The sequence below is a fragment of the Phacochoerus africanus genome, chromosome 9 (genome assembly GCF_016906955.1).
Source record: "Phacochoerus africanus isolate WHEZ1 chromosome 9, ROS_Pafr_v1, whole genome shotgun sequence".
Lineage (NCBI taxonomy): Eukaryota > Metazoa > Chordata > Mammalia > Artiodactyla > Suidae > Phacochoerus > Phacochoerus africanus.
In genome coordinates this window covers 122881790-122901154 of record NC_062552.1, presented here as the reverse complement: position 1 = coordinate 122901154, position 19365 = coordinate 122881790, and the positions used below count along the sequence as shown (strand labels likewise).

The 19365-nt window shown below is 54.4% G+C and overlaps 1 protein-coding gene across 5 annotated transcripts in view; it reads left to right on the top strand.

Moving 5' to 3' along the window:
* Positions 1 to 19365, top strand: part of BCL11B (BCL11 transcription factor B) — a 95485-nt gene that overhangs the window by 14143 nt on the left and 61977 nt on the right. The window lies entirely within an intron of this gene.

The following is a 19365-nucleotide window of genomic DNA, read 5'->3' as shown; positions in this document are numbered from 1 at the left end:
TGGGCTCCCTTGTGGGGTGTGATCCAGGAATCTAGGGTGGGAGTTCGGAAAGCTAGTTGGCCTTCACTGTGCGGGTGTTCTTGGCTTGGTCTCTGGCTGTGGATCCGGACCGTCATGGCTTGGAATCTGTGCTTCACACCTTGGACAAGTCGGTTTCCCTGTCTGTGAGATGGAGCTGCTGAGACCCCCTGTCACCGGGGTTGGGGTCGTTGGGAGGCTTAATGAGACGTTGCGTGTGGGTGGTGCCTGCTGGGAGCCCTCCCTGCCCCTCTGCTCTCTGGCCTCAGTTTCCCATCTGCACAAAGAGGGGCTAGGCCCCTGGTCTCCGAGGACCCTTCTGGTACTGCCTGATCTTAGGGCCGGCCTGGGCAAGTCCCCAGGAGCCCCCACTCCCGGCCACCTGGATGCCTGGCTCCTACCTGCTGTGGAACAGGTGTAGGAGCTTGCCTCCTCCAGCCAGCTCTCCTCACCCCAGTGAGTTTCTCTCCAGGCCACAGCCATGGCAGGCCGGAGCCTCTTCCAGGGAGCCCGCGCTCTGTGCAGCCCAGAGTATTTGCTTCCGGTTCACACTTCTGAGCTGTGGGCCTTGGTTGGCCTGTTTCCTGGAAGCGGCAGCCTGTCCTGCAGCCAGCCGCCATCAGAGCATATGCAGGCCAGGGTTCAGATGCTGCTAGTGGACTGTGGCCCCTGCGGGGTCCCAGACTCGTTCCTCCTCGTGTCACCCGGAGCAGGGGCTCCATAAATGCTTTGTCAGGGAACCTTTTCTCCTGCGGGGTCCCTGCTGGTGCTGCCAGGGGGGCCGGCTGGAAGACTCTGTATCCGTCTGCGCCGTGTTTTGGTTCTGGAAGCCAGCGGAGATGCCGGACAGGCTGAGGCTTTGGGCGGGTGGGCCTGAGGTCACCGGAGCACTGTCCCCACGTGTGGGACGGATGGGCTTGGACATATCCTCCCTATCACCCCGGGGGGTGGGGGGCTCACGCAGCCAGTCCAGCTGCCCTGCGGCAGCTGCCTGGCAGCTCCGTGACCTTGGGCCTCCATTTGCCCATCCGGACAGTGGGATTCATGAGCTCTCCCTCCTGTGAGGAGGCGGGGGTGGCAGGCAGATTCCTGCAGGCACCTGTCAGGGACAGGGGAAACCCCTTTGAAGTGGACTGGCCCATGGGCCTGGCCTTCCGGTGGGGGTCCTAGCGAGGACTCTCCCACAATGCTAAGCTGCCAAGGGCATCGAGAAAGGTGTCCGACCTGTTCAGGCTCAAGTCCCATAGAGTCTGGTTTCTCAGGGTGCCGTGCAGATATCAAGCATCCTTCCTTCCTGAGGGCCGGAGCCACGGGCAGGACAGGTGCCGTGCCCCTTCCTTCGGGGGCCCCCACCCCTTTCTTTGTCTGACGACGTTGGAGGGCTGGTTTTCCCCAGTTGGTCGACACGCCTGGCGTCCATCCGTGCACACAGACCTTTTGGGGGTGACGTCTGCCCCGGAGATGCGGGCCCTGCTCCTGTTTCTGTGGAAGGACTTTTTGCTTTCGCCCAAATCCATCCAAATCCTTGTGGCACATGAAAGGTGTTTTTGCCAATGCCAGGCTGCAGAGCATTGTGGGGAGGTGTGTTTAAGAAAGCGACTAAATATGATGTCATAAAAGGCCAAGTTAATCTCCAGGGCAGCTCTGTCCTGACCCCCCCACCCCCTCCCCCCAGCCCCCGGCCCCTCCCCAGCCCCCTTTCCTCGGGTCGTAATACCGTATTTTTATTCTATGTGTGACGAAAGCTATTCTTGGCCTTTCACTGTGCAGCAACAGGACGAATGGATTTCTTCGTTCTCGAAGAAATATGTAAAATAATCCCTTAGAAGTCTAAAGAGATGTGTTTGTTCAAAGCATTTAAAATGTTATTTTAATCAAAGGCACAAAACCGTCTCCATGCTGTGTCAGCTGAAGACGGCCCTTCCCTTTTAAAAGCCCATCCTGTCTTTCCTTCGCCGGCTCCCTTTTTGCTTGTTCCCCTCCCAACGTGGGCACTAACTTTTCTTTCTTTCTTTTTTTATTTAATAAAAAGGAAAGATTAAAGAAGAAAAACTTCAGTGGCTCAAATGTATAAAGTAATTTAATATGGTGGGAGCATTAATTATTTTAGCTTAATTGAATTCCGAGGACTGCAGTAGTTGCATTTTTGTAGACAAGCCCTGTTTATTATTTCTCTGTGTAGATTAACAGTAAAGGAAACACAGATAACTTTCAGTTATTTATTGTAAAATAAATGTGTCAATTCATGTGTAAAGCAAGCTGCTCAAAGATAATTGAGTCTTTATATTTTAAGAGGGGGACTAGGAATCACAGGCGCTTCTCCGCCCGGGCGTCCGGAAATCCGCACAGCTGCTGCCCAAGCCCCCTGGCACCGCTGGCCTTACCCGGGCCTCTCCTGTCCCTGCTTCCTGGCCCTGCTGTGAGGGGATGTCCAGCTCTTCCATGGTTCTGTCGTCCCCAGGGCTGGCTTGCGTGGGCAGCTGGTGAGCGGGAAGCGGGGGCGCTGTTGAGTCTTGGGGCTTTGCTCTGGGTTTGGCAGTCTGAAGCGCGGTACCCAGGGGTTCCTGAGGGTCCCCCCTTCTTGGAGCCAGCAATCTGCATGTTGTCTAGACGGGTCCCCACTCTTCTCCTGCCACGTGCTCCAAAGATGGATGCAGGGCTGGCCTGTAAATATGGGGGATGCCTTCCATTGTTAAGGGCATCCCGAGGGTGAGACCCACATTGGAATTCTGCAGTCATTACGCCAGGGTGGGACCCTTTCCTTGGGCTGGTATTCTGGAAACAGGCGTGAAGGGAATAGTTAACTATTCCTTCTTTTTTTTTTTTTTTTTGCTTTTTAGGACCTCATCTGCAGCATATGGAGGTTCCCAGACTAGGGGGTCAAATGGGAACTTTTGCCTACACCACAGCCACAGCAATGCAGGATCCGAGCTGCGTCTGTGACCTACACCACAGCTCACCGTAACGCTGGATCCTTAACCTACTGAGCAAGGCCAGGGATCGAACCTGCGACCTCATGGATGCTAGTCAGATTCTTTTCCATTGCACCAGGATGGGAACTCTTTTTTTTTTCTTATAATGGTAGAGAAGTAGGAGAAATGGAAGGAGGACGTTTCTGAAGCCTCGTCTCCTAGAGGGCATTCATTCATTCATTTACGCGCTCAACACCTGAGCACCTACTGCCCCTCCCCCCCTGACATCCTCACCTGAAAGAACCCCCAGGGGGTGGAAGGAAGGTAGGGGGCTGGCCATCCAGGCTGCTGCTTTGTCCGGCCTGGGGGACATGGGGACATGGCCGGAGCGTGAGCAGGTAGCCCTGCTGCCCCTGCTGTGTGCCCGTCTCGTCCTGGGCCCGGCTCCTTGACTGTGGGCGGAAGCGGTCCCTGGAGCTCATGTCCAGGGTCCCAAGAGCACGGGGCGCTGGCGTGGGTCAGAGGCAGGCATCTGAAATACGTCCACCTGTGTGGGGTTCCTCATGTCCCTTCGGGTCCCGTGCAGGTGCCTTCTCCCTGCCTCTGCAGAGGCTTCTGATGGAGCTGGGAGGCCACCATCAAGGGGACTGGGAGCCGCCAGCCCATCAAGGGACGCAGGACCAGGGCTTGTGAAGAGCCTGAGTCCCTGGGCTGTTTTCTGGGAAGGGCGTCCTGAGGCGGGGAGAGGAGGAGCGGGGTTGAGGGGTGTCTGGGTTTGCTGCCTGCCCTGGGGAGCCCAAGCCTCCTGCAGTGTGGCTTGACCTTCTGAGCCAGGGTTAGGGTTAGGGTTAGGGTTAGGGTTCCTCATCTGGGATCCTACCCCACAGTCATTGCGGCGTTTAAATGATGTGTGCCTGGCACAGGGGGCGCGTGCTGCAAATACGAGCGCCCTGCCCGTTCCCTCATGGGTGCAGATGCCCTGCTCTCTCTGCTCCGTCAGCTCTTGGCATTGGAGTAATGAACGCACGTCTCCTGGGGACCAGGGAGAAATTGCCTGTTCGTTCTGAGAATGTCACCGCCAGAAACAACCTCAGGACCACGGTCACCTGTCCCATCCAGTGTGTCCCCTGGCCCACCTTCCCCTGTCTTCAGTCACATTAATGTCATATGGTGACAGCCCTGAGGGCTGGTTGCCCTGGGGTGGGGTGGCATCTGGGCTTCTGCCCACCCCGGCAAGTCACTTCACTTTTCTGAGCTTCAGTGTCCCCCTCTGCACGTACTTTGTGACTTCATACCTGGGACTAAATGAGATGAGACGTGTTAAGCGCCCTCCGCGCCCAGGGTCTGGCTAGACCCCTGAGCAGTGGAGGCATCTGGAAAGCTTTGAAAAGCACGGGGACCCTGCCTGCAAGCATGAGGTGCTTGCTTTTCTCAGCCCGACTCTTGAAAACCCACCCTGGACACAGCTCCCTCAGCCATGTCCTCCTGGCTTCTCCTTAGCGGTCCCATTTGATAGCCTCGGATCACAGGTATTTCTTTTATTTTTTTATTTTTATTTTAATTTTTTTGGATCTTATCATACCGCCCATAACCAATGAAGCCCAAAGGGATAGGATGCGCCGTCAGTTGTGGGCTTTTGCCTTTTGCCCTTCCTACCCCCAAACCCCAAGTGTCGGATTTCTGGAAAAGTGCTGGAGACAGGCAGCTGGTGACAGAAGATGGCGGGTCCCCCCCAGGGGGTGAGGTTTGGGGTCCCAGTGACCCCATGGCCAGGCAGACTGCATTGCAGAAAAGGGCTTCTGCTCAGCCGGAGGATTTACATGCTGCTCTGTGGATGTTCGTTTCAGACTTTAAAAAATAAATAAAATAAATGTGGGGGAAAAAAAAGCATATTAGCTTGGCCAGTGGGAGAAGCTAAATAACTAGCTTGTGCTGGAAACTGGAGATAAACCCCACTTGCAGGTTGTCTTAAAAACTTGCATTTGATATATTTAGAGTTGTTATTTTCCCTTCAAATTAAGATTAGTTAAATCCATGTGTGTTGTGGCATGGATTATCTTTTTTTATTATTAAATCGTGACAGCTAATTATTAGTTCTGTCTGCACCAAGGAATAATTGAGTGTTCTGTCTGGGGGACACCGTCCTGGGCTTGGGCTGGGGTCCCGGGCATTGCAGGGCTGACCGCAGAGCTTGGGCAGGGACTGTGGGTGGTGGGGAAGAGGGGGCCCAGCCTGGGCACCCCCGCCATGCCCGCTGCTTTTCTGGAGTTATCTCACCTTGAAATAGATGGCAGTCTTGCAATGGATACTGTCACCTCCACTTTGATGGCTGTTTCTAATTTGAGCTGGGACTCAGAGAGGTCAAGGAACTTGCCCAAGGTCACACAGCAAAGTGGAATCAGACTCAGGTCTGCCCGGCTTCCTCGGATAGCACAGGATATGGAGAGTTAGCCTAGTTCTGCCTGGCTGGTGGAGCCATTGGTGACAGGCACAGACCCCATTCAGGGCAGCCTTTGGAACCTGTTTCAGGCGGGACCCTTTGGAGAGCCGAATGGCAGAAGAGCAAGCAATCAAATGTGAATTGGGACAGACCAGGGCTGGAATTTAGGTTTTGCCTTTGACTTGTTGTATGACCTTCGGCCAAGTGTTCACGTCTTTACATCTTGGTTTCCTATAAAATGGAGTTAATCCTGATCTTTCATGCTTGTTATGAGGTTGGATTTTGACGACGTATGCATACAGTAGGTGCCTGTGGATGGTTAACTGTTAATAACAGAGTCACCGGTGGGGTGCACGGGGTAGGGGCCTCCTGGCCTGAGCTGGAAGGATGTCTTTGCCAGGCCCCTGTTCTCCACTGTGAAGGGACTTGTCTGAGCTGGTGTAACTGGTCGCTGGCAGGGCTGAGTCCAGACCCCGGTTATCTTGAGTGGGGACAGGGGACCTCTTGCCATAGCAGGCTGGCCAGCCCTGCGGCTAGAGGTGAGCCATTCCCCTGGCCAAGCCCTGGTTTCCTCACCTGTAAATGGGGGTGAGTGACCCCCTTCAGGCCTGCCGGCTTCCTAGGGAAGCAGTTGATGGCAGGTACTGTGCAACCTGTCCAAACCTCGGCAAAGAGTGTCAGCGGCTGGAGTTCCCATCGTGGCACCGCGGAAATGATTCTGACTAGGAATCATAAGGTTTGGGGTTTGTTCCCTGGCCTTGCTCAGTGGGTTAAGGATCTGGCGTTGCTGTGAACTGTGGTGTAGGTCAAAGACGAGGCTCAGATCTGGTGTTGCTGTGGCTGTGGTGTAGGCTGGCAGGTGCAGCTCCGATTCGACCCCTAGCCTGGGAATCTCCATATGTCGCGAGTGTGGCCCTAAAAAACAAAAAAACAAAACAAAACAAAAGATGTCAGCCGATACATGGCAGGACTGTAGCACAGAGTTGTAGTTGAAAGTTGCATTGAATTCAAAAGGATGGAAATCCTTTAAAATTGGATTGTGATGATCATTGTACAGCTACAAATGTAATAAATTCATTGAGTAATAAAAAAAATAAATAAATCGAGTTTAAAAAAAAAAAAAAAAGAAGGCACAAAATACCAGTCAGCTAGAAGGTCCTTTTTATTTTGTTCTTTTTTAGGTTTGGGACCTTATTATCTGTGATTTGCATAGGTGGGTCCTGCTTCGAGCAGCAGGAAAAGGGAAGGAAGATAAAGGGAGAGAGTGAGAGAAAAAGGCGCCGGGCTTCCAAGCGGGGAAACTAACCAACATTCAGCCTCAATTCTTCTTCTTCTTATGTGTTTTTATTTGACAGTAAATAGTTAGCAGTTGACTTGAGTTTTTTATTAGGCATTTGACAGCTCCCCCCATCTTCATGCCTGACTGATGCATAACCCCCAGTTCTAGAATCTCTTCAGTGTGGCTCTCTGTCGCTGAGCTGTATACATAAGGCAGCCTGGCTGTCACCCCTGTGCCCTTGGACTCCTCTTGTCTCTGAGGAGACAACACGATTGAGTTTTTCGCATTTGGATTTTTAACACATCTTTATTAGAGTGTACCATGTGCCAGTCGCTGTTTGAAGGGCTTTACTCGTGTGAACTGCTGTAACCCTCCGAGCAACCCCACTTTGAAGAAGAGGAAACTGAAGCCCAGAGACGTTAAGTCACTCGCCCAGGGTCACACAGCCAGCGAGCAGGGGCCCAGGGTGTAAACTCCGGTAGTTAGGCTCTTTCCTGTGGTGGTATTTCATGCCACATTCCCATCCACTTTCTCCGCCCCGCCAGGGCCCTAAATCAGACATTACTTTCATTTTGTAGATGAGGAAACCGAGTCATAGAGAGGTGAAGCGCCTTGCATAGCCTCCCTGTGAGGTGCTGAGCAGTGGTGCTTAGAAACCAGGCTCCTGGAGTTCCCGTCGTGGCACAGTGATGAATGAATCCAACTAGGAACCGTGAGGTTGCGGGTTCGATCCCTGGCCTTGCTCAGTGGGTTAAGGATCCGGCATTGCCGTGAGCTGTGGTGCAGGTCGCAGATGCGGCTTGGATTCCGCGTTGCTGTGGCTATGGCGTAGGCCAGCGGCTACAGCTCCGATTCGACCCCTAGCCTGGGAACCTCCATGTGCCATGGAGTGGCCCTAGAAAAGGCAAAAAGACAAAAAAAGGGAAAGAAACCAGGCTCCTGACTGCCAGCCAGTGACCTTCACAGGGTGGCATAGAGTCCTTACCGGTCATTGCCAGGGAGCCCCCCTCCCGGGGCCGACGGGATTGAGCAGGTCTTCAACTGTGGCTGGCACTGGCCCCTTCTGCTTCCAATTTCCACTTCAGGGTGGCACTCCGTGACGGGACGTGGGGTCTGGTGTGGGGTGAAGGAATCAGAACAGTGGGCCTCTCCCTGTCCTACCCGTCTGTGGATTTCCTGCCCACGCGTGTGCAAAACCCAGCCTGTTAGGAGCTGATCCCCACCCAGGGCCGGGGTCGTAACAGGCAGGTGGGCTTGCTGGATGCAGCATGGGGAGGGCCAGGCGTGGTGGACTCTGGCCCCAGACCCGGGAGTGGACATGCTGTGTGACCTTGGGCAGACCCAAGCCCCTCTCTGGGCCTGAGTTTCCCTAGGTGGAATCTGAGCAGGAGCCACCAGTGGTTTCTAACAGCTGCAAGAGCCTGGTATATGTGTGTGTGTGTGGGGGGGGGGGGGTCAGGGCCGCAGTAGACTCCCCCCTTCCACCCAAATCCCCTTCCTACCCAGCAGCCTTGGCGAACTTTCCGCATCTGTTACCTTGGGCTATAAGGAAGTCAGTTTTCTTTGAAGAAATTGGTGGCCGAGAATGAAAACTAGTACATATTAAAGGATAAACAGGACCTCTTTCTGCCCCAGACTGGAAGTTCTTCTGGGCGGATTTGGTGCTTACTTGTGAGATTGTTGGAGTTTAGGCTCTGGGTCCCTTGGGTACTCGGGCCCCTTCTGGGCACTGTCAATGTCGTAGATCTGGTTTGGTGTGTGTTCTTTTTGCTAAGAGGACCCATCCCCCATTGTATAAACCCCAGGCCCCAGAAAACCTGGACCCATCCTGGCCCAGACACTGCTAGGTGGTAGCCAGTGACCTCGGGAGGCAGGGGTGTCAGCTTGGCTGGATGGAGCCCAGGGAGGTGCACCAGATGGCAGAGAGAGTCAGGACTTGGAGGCCTTGACCCGGACTCAGGGGTGGGTAGGCCTGTTTGGAGAAGGCAAGGCTTCTAGGCTTCCTTTTGGTTTTAAGTGGGTTTCCTTAGGGCCCTCCTCCTGGTCCCCTGGTTTTGATCTGGAGGGCCACCTGGGGGCTCAGGAAAAGAGTCTCTGCTGAGGGGGGTGGGCGTGGAGGGGGAGGCCTGGGAGGGAGAGGTGGGATCATTTGAGCGAGGGACAGGTCCAGGAGAGGGGCTGCCCACCGCCGCTGGGACAGCGAGGAAGCCAGGACCCCAGGCTCCTTTGTGTGGGAAAATAGCAGCACGATGGCTTTATTTGGTGGGAGGTCAGAAAACCCCACTCCTGGTGTGGACAGGAGGGGGCAGTGATTTTCATGCACCAAGGATGGGGTGAAGCCTCCAGCCTGAAATAGCCAGCTAGTTCTCTAAGCCCAGGCAGAGTTTGATCTGGGCTGCCGACCCTGGCTGAGTACCCTGAGCCTCTTCCGTGGCCTTCATGTTGCAAGTGGGGACACAGCCTTAAGTGTAGACAGATGAATCCAGACCCCAAGATACAAACAGATGCTTGAGTCCTTGCCCACCCAAGACAAACCCATGCACGCAAAGCCCCGCGGCCTGACAGCCCCAGTGCCCGAGCTCCGATGGAGCTCACACAGCACCAACCCAGCAGTGCCCAGAAAACACGCTTCTATTCTCCTGACTTCAGGTACCAAAGGGATCCTTGCAAACGAGTGGAGAAAGCACTGGCCTTATTTCAGAGGCTTTGGGGGCCAGAGCACTGCATCTGGAGAGTATAGCTCCCCCTCCCCCCGCTGGGTTCCAGGGGGCCCTCCCTTGGGGCTGGGGGCCATGGGCTGCCTGTCCTGGGCGCAGTATGAACACAGCCATCTAGAGCTCTTTCTCTCTTAAAGGAGAAACAGGACAAATCTTTGATGACCCCCCTACCCCCCCAGCAACTGGCTAAAACCAGGGAGGCTGTGAGACCCCACAAAACTAAGTTCACCAAAGGAGCCAGAGTGGATTCGTTCCCCCTCCCACTCCGAGTTCAAAGCCAGCCAATTAAGAAATCTAAACAGCCTGGGCTTCTCCCTGCATCACTGACATCACTGGCTTGTAAAACTTTCCCTGCAAAGGGGGCGAGGCTACTCGGTTCGCTGGGAAGAAGGATGTAATTTTCCTGACCTGGCCTTTGCTTTGGAGAGAAGGGGAGAGAGAAACAAAGGGGGCCTAAGACAGCCAAACAAGGGCCACACTCCGGCCTCGGGCGTCCTGCTGCTCGGAGCAGCCCCGGACACCGCCAGAGCAGCGTGCTGTGAGGGAGCCTGATTCCTAGGCGGCCGCCGGTCTAACGCTATGGGGGAGGGCGGGAAGATGGACATAAAAAATCCTCCCAACGCTGAGACGCCTTTTCCCGCTCCCATGAAACCCGGCACCACCTGCCTTTACCACTAATGCAGTTTCCCGGGTGCCCCGACGGTCGCAACGTGTAAGACTCCTCAGGCTCCGTCTCCGGATCTCCAGGGACCCCATCCCCCACCCCCAGCCTGGTCCCCAGCCGTCCCCTCGACGGCGCCCACCACCTGCAAGTCATCCCCTCCCCCGTGGGAGGGGGCAGGGACAGAGCTCCTCCTGCCACGCTGGCTGGGGACTTCAGGCCCCACCCTCTGGGGGTGGCTCCAAGGTTGGGGTCCATTAGTGTTCCTGCACTGCCCAGACCCGGCACACAATGGCCCTTCTCGGGGCGGGTGGTGCGGCGCTCAGTCAGGTTCTCCGGCGGCCCGCCCTTCCCGACCCGGGATGGGTTAATGGGTGGACACTCGGGCAACTTAAGGACTGCTCCAGGGGCGTCCCCTGCGGTCGGGGCCTCTCCTCGGCCCGTTCCGGTCCCGCCGTGGGTGCCGAGGCGCTGCTCAGGGACTTTGGGGCGCGTCTGGCCCCCGCTGGGCAGCCGGGCTCGCTGACTCGCCCGTGGCCTCTCCGGCCTGCGCCCCCCGGGCGCGCGGCTGTGCGACCATCGGCCACTCTCTCCGGGCCCCGGGCCGCCGTGCACGTAGATTGTGTCTTCCTGGGGCGGGAGAACCGAGGGGGCTCCAGGCCCATGCATAATTCGGGGGCTTAATGGGCCAGCTGCCGGAGCTGGGCGGCGAGGGGCGGGCGGAGGCGCAGCTGACCCTGCCTGCGTCTGGCCTCACCAGGAAGGCGCGCTCCTTTCTTCCTCCCGTGACAGTTCCCCTCCCCCTCTCGGCCCGGGTCCGAGGAAGGCGGGGGGTTGGGGGGGGGACAACGGGAGAGTCGTAGGGTTAGCCGAGGAGAGGGGGCTTCTTTCGCGCGTCCGTGCAACTTTTCTTTGGGCGGGGGTGGGGGGTTGGGGGAAGCGTGCAGTGAATCGGAGACGCCCCAGGACCCGGCTCCCGAAGGAGTTGGAATGCAGGTTTCTTCTGAGCACTTTGCAGCCCTTGAGTCTTTTTTTTTCCCCGAGACCCTCCCCCAGGCCCCGGCCCCCCGCCCCCTGGCGGCCCCCTGGCGGCCCCCTGCTCCGAAGCCGCCCGGCGAGCTCGCCCCTGGCCCCAGGCCAGCCCGGGTCCCTGGCAGCGCGCGGAGAGGGATGGGGGCGGAGACCCGAGGTCGAGGGCGGGGGTCCGCCGGCCCGGGGCCCTTTTGTGCGCACAGGGCCTCCCCTCCTCCTCCCGCCGCCCTCTCCCGGTCCCCCAGCGTGCGCCCGCGCTGGTGACCCTCCCGGGCGTGGGGAATTGCTTTTCAGGACCCCTGAAAACTCCTGCCAGTGGCCTCCCTCCCCGAAACCGCAGCGCGCGAGGGGCGGGGCTGCTCGCTGGGGTGGCATTCCTTCCCGGGCATTGGTCCCCGGCCTTGGGGGATCCCCTCTCCAACTGCTGCCCAGGCACGGGAGGGTCGGGCCGCCCTCGTCAACCCACCTTGGCCCGACAGAGCCCCGGCAGCCCCCTAGGTGCAGGTGAGGTCCGGTGAGAAGGTCGTGCCTTTAGAACGTCCATCCAGGGCAGACAGCGCCGTCCCAAAGTGGTTTTCTTTGGAGTCGTTTTATTTTGTTTTGATTTTCGGGCAGGAGAGGGAGCCTGTTTTTCTAGAGGGAATTCCTGGGGCTGGGATTTTAAAACACTCACGAGCAGAAGTATTTTCCCAAAGGTGTGGGACTGGAACCCTGCACTAGAGTGGGGCACAAAGCTTCCTGGAATCACAGGAAAGTCAAGGTCAGTCCTTCCCGCAGCCCCAACCTTCTCAACCTTCTCCCCGCCCCCCCCCCCCCCAGCCAAAGAGAAACAATGCAAATGATCACCTTGCTAGGAGTCTCTATGGCTCCCTGAAAATTGGCCCCCAATTGTTCAAAGCTCTCCAGTCGGCCGTCAAAGACCCAGAAAAGCAATGGTTGGAGGCCCAGGGTTATTTACCGCGAAGCTCTTAAGAGAATGTTCAAACATTTTCCCCAAAGCTGTTGCTCTGGAAATCAAAATGTATGCTGTTTGCCTATGGAAGATTAAAAGTTTACCTTCGCTGTGACGGCTTTTCTAGCGAGAATTGGAACCATGTCTCTATTTTCCATTATTCAGAAAGAGGTCTGAAGCAGACCAAACCTACTTGCTGCAACAAGCGTCAAGATAATTTCAAAAAACTGTGTATATCCCTAGATATTTCTGATTGGGGCCGACCCACATCATAACAATATTAATTTGGCACTTTCTGTGCGCGCAAAGGTGAAAGGATTTTGAGGAAGTGGCATTTTGAGGAAGAGCTGATCTTAAAACACCCCTCAGATGTCGCTAACTCGAACTTTGAGCGGCTAGCTTTTCTGCTGGAGGAATCTGGAGGCATTTGTCAATTTTTTTTTTTTTTTGAAAGGCCTACAGAAAAGGTAACAAATTCAGCACTTGGGAACTCAAGGCTGCTGCCAGCCCTGGACAGGAAGGTTTTCATATCTGCCTGAACTTGCTCGTTGATTTCTCAGACTTCCATTTATAACAGTTCTAACAAGATAGAATCTGCCTTTGAATATCTGTAAATACGGGTAAAATCACAATCCGGCGCTTGTAATGGTCCAAGACTGAAGAGGCAGATTCTCGTGTTTGATTAATATTTATGTTACCGGATTCCTTTACAGAAAGAAAGATGAAACACTAATTATGTGTGTGTGTTGGAGGGGCCCCATCGTAGGCCTCTAGAGTTCCTTTAGAGAGATGTACGTTTCAGGATTTTTGAGAAAAGGTGGGTGTGGGGGGGTGGGGGGGTAGGTAATGGTTTATATTTTGCTTGAAAGGCACATAAACATGTGATGGCTGATGGAACGGTTATCACAAGGAGGAGGAGGCCACCTTAGCTCTGTTTTCTTTATTTTGGTGCCTCAACAGGGATAAAAATTATGAGTGATTTCTCCCTCTAGCTCGTGGTTAAGGCTTGGGGCAGAGTGGTGGAAGGTTCTGTGCAGCATCCTCGAAGAGAGCCTGCAGCCTCCCCCCCCCACCTCCCCCCACCCCTGCACGCCCCCGCCCCAGGTCCCCAAGGAAGGCACACACCTTTTGGTATCAGAATGGCAGGTGGGCTGCCTTTGTGGCGTGTTTTTCTGAGCCGTGGGACAGGTCTGCAGGGCACAGGTGACTAGCCTTGCTTGGTGCCAGGAGCCCCCTGTGGGAGAGTTGCTTGAGAATGAGGGGTTTTGTCAGCTGGATGGTGCTGAAATACCAGTAGAGTTGGTAGCCCAAGGGATCCTGGGGAGGCCGCCTTCAGGGATGCAGTGAAGCCTGTTCAGCTTTATTACTTTGAGAAATCTAGATTTTTCCTCCAGGATTTTCTAGGAGCGAGGCCTCCCAGAGCAGCCTCTGAGCCTTGGTCGGACTTGAGATCAGTACTTGCTGTGGCTGGAACCCTGGCTGGGGGTGGGGGGTGGGGCTTGTTGAAAAGCGATGCCAGCCGTAGGCCTGTGGTTGCACATCTCAAAAAGGATTTGTTCCTAAATGGCCCGGGGCCAGCCGGTTCACTTCTTTGTTTCTTCATCTGTAAAATGGGGGTACCCAATTGTTGACGCCCGCCGTGCAGCCCTGAAAACAACCCCTTCTGTGAGAGTGAAGCAATTGCTGATTTGCAAAGACATCATCAGCGTGTAGCCTGCTAGGGTTCACCCCTGGGGGCAGGGTGACTAATTTGCAAAAGGGAAAGGAATCAAATAGCTCCTTATGCAGGGTGTCATTTTCAGCACGGGGGGGGGGGGGGGGGGGGGGAGGGGATGACAAAGGCGAGTAAAGATTTTGGGGGAGCACAAGGGGGCAGGATTTAAATGGTCAACTTAGGACCCTCGAACCAGTAGGAAGCCCCTCTCCCCATCCCCATTGATTTCAGGGCACTGCCCCCCTCTCCCTCAGCTCTTTGTTATTATTGGGGTCCATCACGTAATTCAGAATCTTAATACAGAGTTGTGGCCTCTGACAGGCATGCCCCAGGGCAAAGGACTGGTCAATTTGGGTTGGGGAGGAGTGCATCCAGCAGGCAGCCTTTAAGTGCACCGTCTTGCCACGTGCAGGTGAGCACCAGGAGCTCTGGTGCAGCCGGAGGAGGAAATTCTTGGTGTGCTCAAAGCTAACAAAAATGGGCATTTCTGCCCACCGAGCATGCAGCTGGCTGCACCGAAATGGGACCTTCACAGGGGAAACAGGAGGCCCCAAGTGTCCTGTTGGGGCTTCATCTTACATTTTTTGTTGTTGTTGTTTTTCTTACTTTTTTTTTTTGGTTTGTTTTTCTTCTGAAGAGGCTTGGATCTTTTTTCCAGCAAACCCGAATCTGATTTTCAGTAGGACTCACCTCTAGCAGGGCCCCAGACCTCTGATGTAGTCCTGCTCGTTGGAAAATCCTGATGCTTTCTCAGTATATGTGGACAGGTCACCCAGGAGGCCTGAGACCCCAGGCTGGGGGTGGGGTGGAGGGGGGCAGTGAGCCTTCTCCACGGCATTCTCCATGGAGCCCAGTTCCCTGGCATCGGCCTCAGAGCCAGAGTGGGGCGGAGGGGGCGAGGCAGATCCCTTAGTCTGGGTCGGGGCCGGCTTGGAGCCAGGAGCTGTCTGGTGTTCCTTAATTGAAGACAGATCGCAGTCAGTTCCACGTGGGCATGCAAGGGTGGCCGGGGAAGGCGGTGACATTTCCCCCTCTTCCCTGCATCTGGACTTGGAACCTTGCAGCACCCCCCCCCACCCCCACCCCCCCCAAAAAAACCTGGAGGGCCTCCTCTCCAGGTCTCCTGCACCCATCCCACTTGGTTTGCAAAAGAGGAAGGCAAGTGACAAGTGGGGGACAGGATGGCGCAGCCCCATGTAAACATTGTATGAACTGGGTCGTCTATCTTTTGTTAGGGGCAGCTCAATAATTAACCAGTGCGTTACTGCTGCTTTCTTTTGACACATGCATGGGTTTGGGGGCAAAAGAGTCTTGTTCTCCTAAAATTCTGAACGGAAGCATTCAGAAAGTCCTCTCGGCCTGGGGCTGCCCCCTCTCCTCTCTGTCCCCTGCAGTGCCCGCTCCCTGCCTCCCCGCCTGTCCCCTCTTCCCCACCCTTCCTTCAGCCCAAGTGGGCTCCTAGTTGCGTGGAGGACAGACACGTTAAACACAGCTAAATAAATCATGTTTACGCTTGGCGTTCTTGGTAGTGAAAAATCTGTTGGCTGTTTTTACTTCCTTATTTCTCAGCATTTGCTTCCTACCTGTTTTTGAGCACATGCCCAGAAATAGTAGTTTTGTCAAACGAGGGGATAATGCCAGCCAGCCTTTCTCGCTGCCAAGGAAGCTGCTGGATTTTGCAAAACAGAGTGACGTTTTTTTAAGTGACACTAATGTTTTTTTTTTTTTTTCCTTTCCCCCAAAGAAATTAGGAGGGAGAGTACGGGTATTAAAATGCACTTAGGGAAGAAGGGAAAAAAACCCACCCAGTCACCCCCACAGCGTGGGGACCTGCTGCGAGCAGGAGCGGGTTTAGAACCGGGTCTCACTTCTGTTTGCACTTGGCGGCTTCAAGGGCAGGAGGCAGCCGGCTGAGAAGAGGCTGTCTCGGCCCGAGAGCTGAGTCAGGGTCCCTTCTTTTCAGCCCCAGGACTTAATTTTCTCTGCCATTTTGGATGATGTGGGGCAAAGTTGTTTTGTTTTGTTTTCTTTTCTCGGATTGGTTTATGTGTCTGTTTAGTTTCCGAGGCCTCCTGAGCAGTGCCTGCTGCAAACCTCCTCTGTGATGCTTGATTCTGGTCCAGGTTCGGGGGTTTGGAGCCTGTTGGGATCCTAGCTCTGCTTGTCATTGTTTTATCTGTACGAACAGCCAGGGAGGCCTCGCTGCCTCTGGCTTTTTGTGCAGGACGTTGTCTGGGGGCTATCTGAAAAGTTATTTTCATAATGTGATGTTGTTTGCTGAGCAGAGAATTACAGCTGAATAGAGACCGCAGATTTAAAAAAAAAAATTTCTTTTCTTTCTTTTTTTTTTTTTTAAACAGTTTCACAAGCAAAACAATGGCACAGAAACGTGGGGCACTCCTGCCAGGGGGCGAGGCTGGTCTTATCAGGGAATCTTTGCAGTGAATACAGTTTGAGGTCCTGCACATCAGCTCCGTTTCAAAGACAGCCCAGGGAAAAAAAAAATTACACAAAATCAAAGTCAGCGTGCTCTGATTTCCCCCCTATTTCTAATGGGAATACTCTGCAATAGAAATGATATTTCCGTGGAGGACCGCACAACCGGTTTCTTTAATTACATTAAATAGCGGTATAAACCTCAGCTGAACGTAAACCCCTGTTCCAGCGGCACCGGGAACGCGGCTCGATTGAATTGTAAGGAGCAGTGTTAATGTGCTAACCGTCTTTATTAAATTAATCCCGCCAAGTGTTAATTTTTACAAATTTTGTTGGGCACACACTGTACGTCACTGTTGGTGTGGCAGGAGAGGAAAATGATTTCACGTCGAAAAATCAGTAAGAAGGTGGCTGTCGGATTTGCTCCCTTAGAAGAAAATTTGTGATTTTCGCCATCAAATGCTACTTTGTGCTGAAAGGAAGGCTCACAATATGTATATTAAATGCCATCTACGTACCGAAAACTCAGTTCAAGGAACTACTTTGTTGAAAGTAATTACAGGCCTGCTCCATGTTTTAGGCAGTGACATTTCAGACTTGGCTGAGAAACATAAAGAGACCATAGAAAGATTTTGTTCTTAGGTGATGCAAAGCATTGAACCTTGGTTTTCTCTATGTCCATTAGCAAAAGGTAAAAAGAGAGGAAAAGGAAAGACTCAATCAGCCACACAATCTAGAGGAGAGCTGGGTTGGGTCTTTTTTTTTATTTTTTTATTACAACAGTGGAAATCAATTGTATGTAATTCTAATAAATGCAACTAACCTTCCCCCCCAAAGCATTTAAATACAATTATTTGGCTTTTTTCTTTTTCTTTCCCTTCCTCCCTCCTTTTCTTCCTTTATTTCTTTAAACAGTTGACTCATGGAGTTAAATTTCTAGTCCATCTAAAAGGGTGGACCCTGCTGGCCCTCGTGGCTACCCGTTTTCTTATTGCCCAGGTAGAATTTTATGGGCTCACCTGAATGAAGGTGGATGACGCCACCATCCCTCAAACCCAGGACTCCATCGGCCCCTGGAATGGCATCCCTTGTCCCGCCTGCCCCCAGCTGGAGTCATCACAGTCACCTTGCTGGGCGCTCAGGTTCTTTTCATGGGCTGTGCTGCCTGGTTTTCCTTCTTAATTCCCTGGGAGTCTCCCGGTTCCGATTTTCCCCTTGTTATTCCCTTGTGCACCCTGCACGCGGCAGGGTCCATGCTGGCGTTTGTGCGACCTGTAGACCGTGCCCTCTTCTAAGCTCCCCCCGTGTAAACAAGTGTCTGGATTCAGTGTTCCCCGGGCATCTCTTAGAGGCCAGGCACAGCGGATGCTGATGAGAAACAAAACATGGCGTTAATTGAAACCTCACTGTAGGTACCAAATCCGGAGAATCACCTCCGGGCTGCCCTTGTCATGTGACGCGAGACTTCTGTCTTGACGGTGGATCCCCCCTCTTCCCTCCAGCTTGAAATGAGGAGGGGCATGTCCAAGGCATGCCTGGCCTCTAAGTTCCATCTGGGAAAGGGTCCCGGGATCCTGACCCCATTCCCGATTTCCTCCTGCTTGAAATCCAAATGGTCTAACCAGCTTCTGACTTCCATTGATGGACTGAGCTTTTCGTCCAGGGGGGCTTCATGAAACACGGGTAATATTCTGTTTGTGGCTCTTCTCTTTTTCCAAGAGAACATTACTGGAGGATCTTGGATAAGTTGTGCTTTAGGGCAGAAACTGCTACAGGTTGAAGCTGCTACCCAGCTTCCACGCGGAAGGCAGGCCCAAAGCAGGGGCAAAGGGGAAATTCCTCTGCGAGGTGTGGGTTGGCTGTTTTTGCTGGTGAGATTCAGAGAATCTGTCAACTCCAGTTTGTCCTTGCCTCTCTACATTCAGTGGGATGCATGCAGACATTTTAACATGTCCACGTTGGTGATCTATGCACGCGTGCATGTGTGCGTGCATGTATGTATAATCTCTGTATAATAGATGAGCGTGCATACATTGTTCTAGCCAGTGAAACACATGGTTTCACCTTCTGCTGTCCCCAGGCCTGCCCATGCCAGGATCGGAGGGACCCCCAGTTGGCCGACCCTTCCTGCTGAGGTCACGGCAGAGGACTCATACCTCTTTATCCAGGTGTCCCAAAGCCACAGTGCATAGGCCTCACGTTCTGGCTGGAGGACAAATGATTGTGTTTGCTGGCATTCCAGCAGTTCAGAGAGCTCCAGGGATTTCCCCAAATGACAGCAAAAGGAGCGTCTGCACGCTTTCTCCTGCAGGTGCCACCCGGCTTGGCGTGGTCAGCCCTGAGCGTGGGGTCAGCCACCTCCGTCTTACCCCCATAGGTGACAGAATGTGCTTCCGCCACGCCCTGCCTCCCCAGCAGCGCCTGACTTTTCCTCTGCTCCCTCCCGGGGCCTTTGGGAAGGTTTTGGAATTTGTGACGTAACCTCACGGATCCTTGGCTCAGGGCACAGGAAAGGGGATCTGTTGCCCCGGAGTAGTTCAGCTGCTTGCATCTTGAGGAAATTGGGGTTGGCAGCCATGGAAACAGGTGCTTTTGGAGCTGGCCAGGGGGTGCGCCTCTGTGCCTGCTTCTAATTGCAGGACGTGGCTGCTGGGGAGGGTGTTCCCTTTCCGGGCCCTGCTGGAAGGAGGGAGACGGGTTTTGGTGGTGGTGTTGTTGGGGGGTGGGGGGCACAGTTGTTCCTGGCCTGGCCTCTCCCTTCTCTGGGATGCATCAAACTTCCAGCACACCGGAGAGCAAAAATAGTTTGAGGGGTGATTCACCCTGCCAGGAGTGCGCGAGGCAGCAGGCGCGCAGGGGAAGGCGGCCTGGCGGGTGCCAGGTGGCCTTCTTGGGAAGAAGGGTGCTGGAAGATGGTCCTCGTCTTCACACAGGGCTCTGGGTGGTCCCTGGGTGGTCCCTGGGGGAGTGGCAGCAGACCCAGCCTTAAACCCAGAGATGTCATTGCGGGCCCGCCCCTTCCTCCCTGCTGCCCTGCCCCCCTGCCCCCCTCTAAGGCCAGACAGGACCGGGCTGCCAGGAGGGAAGCCACGCAGCCCCTTCCCCTGCGCTGGGACCCCCACCCTCCCAGCCATGTGAGAGGGCTGCTGTTTGCAGTGTGAGGGCCGGTCTCTCTTTTCATGTCTCCTGCGGAACGACCCCGAA